We start from the raw sequence: 6,000 nt of genomic DNA on the forward strand, positions 1-6,000 counted from the left end.
AATATAAAGGGCCAGCTCTCCCCCTCTTCTCCCTTTCCTGTCTCTTCTTAAGAGCTTGTAGCCATCCAGTGCAGGGCTACAGCTGTGTAAATCATCCCACCATGTTTCTGTGATGGCAACTACATAATAGGTCTGCTGTTGCACCATGGCCTCCAGCTCTTCTTGTTTATTACCCATGCTGTGTGCATTGGTGTAGACGCACTTCAGCTGGGCTACTGATTTCATTCCTAACTCAGTCTTACCACCCTTGGACCTGCTTCCAGACAGCCCAGCTGCACCCCTTTCCCCCTTCAAACCTCGTTTCAAGTCCTCTCAACAAGGTCTGCCAGTTCATGAGCTAGAAACCTTTTTCCCTTAACTAAGAGATGGATCCCATCTGGTTCCAGCAGGGCAGGTGCCATAAAAGTTGCCCCATGGTAAAAAAATCCGAAATTTTGCCGATGACACCAACCCTTGAGCCTCTTGTTAATGATGTGAGCTCTCCTATTCCTTTCACTGTTTATCTCAGCCACCAAAGGGACTGAGGAAAAGACTATGCCCTTGTCCTATTAACCACTTGACCCAGTGCCCTGAAGTCCCTTTTAATTGCTCTGACACTTTTCAATCACATCACTGTCAGCCTGGAGTATAAGCAGTGAGTAATAATCAGAGGGCTGGATCAGTCTGGGGAGTCTGTCAGTGATATCCCGTACCCAGGCCCCAGGAGGCAGCACACCTCCCTGTGGGATGGATCTGGTCGACATATGGGGCCCTCTGTTCCCCTCAGAGAAAAGTCACCCACTACTACTACCCTTCTTTTCTTTTTGATGTAAGAGGTGGTGATCTCTCTGACAGATGAACCATAATGGGGAGACTGGGCAAATAATTGTCTTCTAAATCATCTGAATCACCTGTCTGACTCTCTAGATCCAAGGCCTCATAGCTATTCTGAAGTGGCACCTGGCTAGGGGGTGGGGGTCAGGATGAATTTTTATTCTTACCTCCCTGAGCAGGGATCCATTTCCACTCCCCTTCATCCCCCAGGTACCCTTCTATTTATTACCAGTCTAACTAGATAGTATAATGAGAAGTAAATCCAAATATTAAAAATAGCTTTCTCCCATCCTCTCCCTGCTTAATTTCTTAACTTTATTCTGATTCTCCCTCCTGTCCCTAGCAGTGCAATTGAGACAGGAATGGGAGTTATGCTCTCTGCTACTGCATCTTCCTCAGGGGAGGAAATTTTCTGCCTGATCCATGCACTTCTCCAACATGAGTCCTTCCAACAGGGTGCAGTTATTCATGAACTGCTCCAGCATGGGTCCCTTCCATGATCTGTAGTCCTTTAGGAATACAGTGCTCCAGCCTGGGTCCCCTTTGGGGGGTGGGCTGCCCTCTTTCGGCTTCTGGCCTCCCTGGAGGTGCAGTGGCCTCGGGCCTGGTACCCCGGCCCTGGCTCGGTGGGGGGGGCCCGGCCCGGCACCCCGGCCCAGCCCTGGCTGGGCAGGGGGGCCCGGCCAGGCTCCCCAGCCCTGCGCCGACTCTGCAGGGAGCCCCTTGCCCAGCCCCGGCTTGGCTCGGCAGGGCCACAGCTTGCCTACAGCTTGTCCTTGGCCCTGGCCCCCAGCTCTACATGGCCCCTGCCCCGCGTGGCTCCCAGCTCGGCTCGGCTCCCCTCTCCACGTGGCATGGCCGAGTGAGGGGATCAGGGAGCCACCAAAGGCTCTCCCTTCCCCGCCCCCACCCCGTTCTGAGAGAAGAGGCCACCAGCTGACCACGAGGCTTCTGGATGTAATTTTAACTCTTTTAATGCCTGGATAAGATTCTTGATCTCTCTCCTGAGCTCCCCTGAATGAAAAGAAATAAAGCATGGAGGCTACAGAAGACAGTGGAATGAAGATAAAGTTCCTGATTGGAAGAGATTGAAAAGATGCAACTGGTGAGTAGCTGAAAACCCTTTTTGTGGGGCTATAAGGGGACTTTGACTACACTAAAATTCCTTTAAACGGTGAAATATACTTGGGGAGGCTTAAGAGCTTGAAAAGAAGACATTTTTGCTTTGAGGAAATGGGGCTCTCTGTTTTGGGACTGGAAATATGGACAGAGACATTTAACAGAAAAAGAGATGAAGAGAATTTTGTCTTTCAGCAGCTTGCCTTTAAAAGTTGTACCCCAAGTGTGTAACATAACCCACAGCACAGCTCTGGAAGGACTGTGGAGATGAGAGGAGAGTCATAATCTGCAATATTTTCCCAGGTGGATGTAGATTGTGAAGGTGAAGACACCCCCCTATGGCTAAACCAAAAAAAGGGACTTTTCTCTCTAGAGGGAACTGAAATTATTATTTAAGTAGATAACTTACTGAAGTGTTTTCTGTATGTTGTTAAGAAATGTGGAATGAAAGAAGAGGGAGGAGGGAATAATCTAGGAATCTTATTCTGAATTCTTTTTGTGTTATTAATAAATTTCTTCTTATACCCTTTTAAGTTTTAAGCCTGCCTTGCCTCTGCTCCTGAATCCTGTCTCTAAAGGAAACTAAATATATTAAGATTGGCAAACCCAAGTCACACCGTGACAGAGTGTGACCCATCAATAGGGCATGTGTGATAGTGCTATGCTATGCATATTGCAATATATATTCAAAGTGTTGTTTGGAATCTATGGAAGATTTTAATATTAGTACGTATTTTTGTCAAAGGAATCACAACAACAGTTAGACAAAATCACATGATTAATAGGGATTTTCCTCCCCACTGATTCATATTCACTGAGTGCTGGCAAATTAGGGAAGATGTTACAAACATGAATAATTGGTCTGAGAACCTCGGTCCCTAGAGAGTTCTAATGAGACATGAGAGAATACAAACCAGTGGATCACTCAGATTTCTGAAGAGCTTAAAGCAAACAAAAATATCATCCAAGAGAAAAAAAATTTGTGTTTAAATAAATAAATTTTTCATTGTACATATTGGTTCAACTTTATAACAAAATATATAGTTTGCAATTCAGAAGCTAGGGAGTCTATATTTGTCTATGTATAAGGTAATGGTGCCAGGAACATGTGTGTATGCACAATACAGAAAAACTGAATTATTTCTCATACCACAGACTAAGCAAAACAGGCTGAAAGACAGCAAAGCAATCAATGTGTGTGGGTTATACACCTACGTATGATATGCATTTGTTCTGGGTGCATATATTAGCTCTAAATTTGCCATCTGAATTTTAAAGCCACTATCTCAAATATGTATGGAACCTGTGCAGTGTCTGATTTTGAGTGTGAGTTGCTCTTTCTTTGTAAATACCAGATTTGTTTTGTTTTTGAAAGGTCAATTAAGGTGAATTGTAATCGGACAATACAATTAATACAAAAAATTGTAGTTTGCCAGGGAAAGCTCTTCCTTATTAAAATGCAGAGCCAAAAGATGGAGAGGAAAATTATCAGAATAAAATCAAATTAATATACCCAGTGGATATTCACATAATCTCCAGTTAGACTTTAAAAAGCGTGAAGCATAAACTTAATCAGTTATCTGCAGTGATTACAAGAAATCTGTGGAAGAAGTTCCAAAGGTGAGGTGTTTGGTAAAAAAAAACTCAAGAAAACTACTGTTGGGTGTTGAGTGTTTTTCTATTACTGTGTCAATTTAAAGAATTTTTCCCATTATCATGTCAATGGAACTGGCTGGGTTACACTCAGGACCTTTGACAACTCTAGACAAAAGGGGTAAGTGGCAACGGCTTCAAGAGGGGCACTCGTGCTTCCGGAGGAGACGCGTGTTTCCGGGGAGCTCGGAGGAGGATTGCCCGTCTGGAGCTACATGGCCGAATGCAGGAGAGCCAGACCCTCTGCGATCACCTGCCCTGCATCTGCCCTGCTGCAGCCTCCTGCCTCTGCGGACACAGCTGAGCACCAGAACCCAAACGGTGAGCGAGGAGCTGTCCTGTCCAGCCTGTTCCCGCCTGAGACCGGCGTGGCCACTGCTGTCCTCTCCCGCCTCCGCTCCCGCCTCCACTCCCGCCTGCTCTCTGCAGCTGTCGGGCTTTGCAGCACCGGGACCGTGGGCAGAGAGAGCGTGCCTGCAGCTAAAGAAAGGACTGGGACTGAGTTATCTGTTCTGTTTTGTTGGGAATTTTAACAACTGCTGTTGTTTCTGCTTGTACGGTTAGATATATTAGTAAAAGAGCTGTTATTCCTACGCCCTTATCTCTGCCTCAGAGTCCTTGATTCAAACAATTATAATACTTGGGGGAGTGGAATTAAAGTCTCTATTTCAAAGGAAAACTTCTGTCTTCATCAGCAGACACCTGTCCTTCAAACTAGGACAATTAAAAAAAAAAATGCTATATGCATTAATCTCTAAGTTTTTACAAAACATGTTTATTTTATGGCAAAGAAGGCACTTCAGATGAATAATGGACATTTGAATTAGAAAGCTAGGTATGAAGGATAGATATTTTGCTTGTGAACCTAAGGACTCATGTACTAAAGTTTTCTCAAATGTACAAGTTTAGTAATGCTGTGACACAAATAAAAGAGGAGATACTGCAGCTTATCTTTATGACCATAATATGTACAATTAAAACTGGTAAATTTTGGGTACATAAAGACATTACACTCTAATGTTGAAACAATAGCTTTAACAGTGTTAATACATGCAGTGTTTTTTGAACCGTATGCTACAAGGCAAATTAATTTTGTCCTTGTCACTGAAATAATTTGCTCATTTTTATTTAACACTATTCAGTATTGCATGTCTGTTTAACTCTGATCTATCTGCAAATTACTGAGAACTTTTAAGAAAAAAATGTTACTTATACAAGCCAGGATTGGGCCTCTTTCTGTAAATTCTATATAAGTGCTTGAGTCAGAATACATTCATTTTAATGGCTATCCTATTAAATTATAAGAAAGATAATGTTTTTATCAATTATTATGGGAAAATGGATTTATTCAAAACAAAGAATGTAATTAATTCTAGTTTTGGAAACAGTTCAAGAGCTGCTTGCTGTTGAATGAAATACAACTGCATGCAGTTCATCATACAGATTGTCTGAAAAACTGATAATAGCATTAAAAAGACATCTTTGTTTTGTAAAAGTCAACAAAATATTTTTTTATGGGAGATGTGCCAAGCATGCAGCTCGCTGTCAAGTCCTTTTAAGTACATAGACCTCTAAAACTAGGCCTTTATGTCCTGTTAGTATTAATAAACAGCATAACATGATACTTAAATTTTGTAGAAGAAGCTTATTGGATATTAGCTACTTACTCTATGTTTTGGTGTGATGGTTCATAGAAATTACAAGAATTCTACCATCTCAGAGAGCATCAGTCTGACGAAGGCACTTTGCAGACCAGTTGCTCCATTTCTGTGTATGTCCTGTGTCTTACCTCATGTAAGACATCTACTAGTCTCTGGGGCTTAGGGTAAGCATGTATTTTATTTGCTCTGAATGCTTTCATCTGTTTAGGATCACTGATTAGAATTTTGCTTTCATTGTGATTATCTTATCTAAAATCTTGAATTTGCTTGCAAATATTTTTTAAGGGTATACTTATTGTTTGTTTTAAGGTTAGGATTAGTCTTTGGCTAGTAAGTTTACTTTTTTTTTTGCTTCTTTTCTCTAACTCCTCATCTTCCTGTTTATCATTACTTTGTGTTCTAGTCACATCAGAAATCCAGACAAAATAACATTCAGTATTATGCAAATAAAAATTGTGCTAAACAAGGGGACATTGCTGTGTGTCTGTAGAAGTTGGATAGGGATTAGATTCCAAGTGTTTAAGGGAGGCATTTATTGATTATGGATAAGTAAGTATCTTGTTAACATAGGGATGGCACGAATGACCTTGATTACAACAGAATTACCATGAAAATTTATACAACCTGACTAGTCACGGTTGTACTGTGACAATCCATTTAAAATTCATATATATAAGTTCAGCTGTTGTGTGTCACGAAATAAAAGCTGAAATCCCTGAGGAAATAGGGAAAAGTACATTTAATAGAAAGTCTG

The sequence above is a fragment of the Oenanthe melanoleuca genome, chromosome Z, assembly GCF_029582105.1.
Source record: "Oenanthe melanoleuca isolate GR-GAL-2019-014 chromosome Z, OMel1.0, whole genome shotgun sequence".
Taxonomy (NCBI): domain Eukaryota; kingdom Metazoa; phylum Chordata; class Aves; order Passeriformes; family Muscicapidae; genus Oenanthe; species Oenanthe melanoleuca.